Here is a 1609-nt window from a genome sequence, read left to right on the forward strand (position 1 = left end):
GACCAAAATAGAAAATACACTGAAAGAGAGAGATGATATATTGCAGCAGACAGGAAAAGAGAACTGATGGGCATGCTCCTAAATCCCTTAATACGTATTTTCTCATATAATCCTTATATAAAATAAATAGTATTATTGTTTCCATTTTACAGATCAGAAAACTGAAAATTAGGTTGAAGAGTTTGATGTTTGACCCCAAATCTGTTTAACTCCAGGCTCTATGTGCTGTAGAGAACCTGAAGGTCTGGTGCCCAGGTCTAGGCTAATCTTGGTAGTAAGAGGGCTATCCCAGGGCAGGTTGATTGGGTGGTAGTGACAAGAAAGTGAATTTCCTTGACCACTGCTGAGGAGGAGGAGGATAACGCACACAGTACGGTAGTGAGTTCAGAGTGTCCGTATTTGGAGAGAATTTTCTCTAACTTTGAATGTTTTATTCTTCCTACAGAAAATAGGTTGATTTTGTCTCCTTTGCTTGATGATTAAGAGGATAGTCGCATTGCCATTTAAAAGAAGAGTTTTACATGAACCAGCAGATAAGTTGTGAAGCAAGAAATAAACAAGGTGCTCAAGTTTCCTCCCACCTCCACTTCTCCCTCCCCCACAGGATTTACAGAGTAATTTAGAATATTTTATTGTAGGGCTCCTTAAATATCTGAATTCCCCTAAGTTCCTTTGTGTTTGTTTACAGTTAATGTGTTAAGAGCCATTGACATTTGAATTTGAAGATCATCAGAAGTGAAGATAAAACATCTCAAAAATTATAATGTAAGTGAATCGGAAAATGAAAATAAAAAATGGACAAAATTAATATTGGCAACATTATTTCTGGAATCCATATATTATCCTACATGAAATTTATGCATATAAATAAACAGTAACTACAAACTTTAGTTCCAGTTACAAGTCCCAGTTCTTAAAATTCTGTATTCTACCTGGTGAAAACTATGACTAAGTTTTAGTCATTGGTAATTTTTCATTAGAATTCTTTGGCTTCCATGTAGTGTTTTTTTTCCCTTTTCCTCCGTAGTACTTTGCAGTTTGACAAGGGCTCATGCTATATTTAAAATTGTGTGCAAAAAAAAAAAAAAATTGTGTATAGAGACTGAAATCTTTGCCTTCTAGCTGTTGATGTATGTTTTACCCAATTTTAATTTTACTACAGTTTTTTTATGTTTCTTAGCCAAAAATATGACCAGTTAGTTAGCTGCCTCCTCCCTTCCTTCCCTTCTTTCTCTATCCCCTCCCCTCCTCCCTCCCTTCCTCCCTTCTTCCTCTCTATAAATATTTGTTTAGCATCTACTGTGTTCTGCACAGTATGCTAGATCCAGAATTCCTAAGACCTTGGCACTGAAACAAATGATGTCATCTTTTTATACAGTTATGGGCATAGGAGATTCTTTACTGTGTCTAGGACTTGTAATGTCCTTAGTGTGGCTGAGGCTCTCCTGCTTATTTCAATCACCTGTGGTGCTTGGTGAGCATTGAGCTTCCTAGATTCCAGCCCAGACATTCTGAATCACTGGGAGTGGGCCCCCAAATTTTCACTTAAAGTTTTTAGTAGGCGTATTCTAGTCCAACTCTGTAAGTTTGTTGATGAGGGAACAGATCT

At 37.0% G+C, this 1609-nt stretch overlaps 1 long non-coding RNA gene across 1 annotated transcript; it reads left to right on the forward strand.

Annotated features, from left to right (window-relative positions):
- Positions 1-207: 207 nt before the first annotated feature.
- On the forward strand, positions 208-765 carry LOC107183611. Its single transcript, XR_001514396.1, has 2 exons — positions 208-561; positions 689-765. It is a non-coding gene; the product is annotated as an uncharacterized LOC107183611 (long non-coding RNA).
- The last annotated feature ends 844 nt before the right edge of the window (positions 766-1609 follow it).

This window comes from Myotis davidii, unplaced genomic scaffold, assembly GCF_000327345.1.
Source record: "Myotis davidii unplaced genomic scaffold, ASM32734v1 scaffold641, whole genome shotgun sequence".
NCBI classification, from domain to species: domain Eukaryota; kingdom Metazoa; phylum Chordata; class Mammalia; order Chiroptera; family Vespertilionidae; genus Myotis; species Myotis davidii.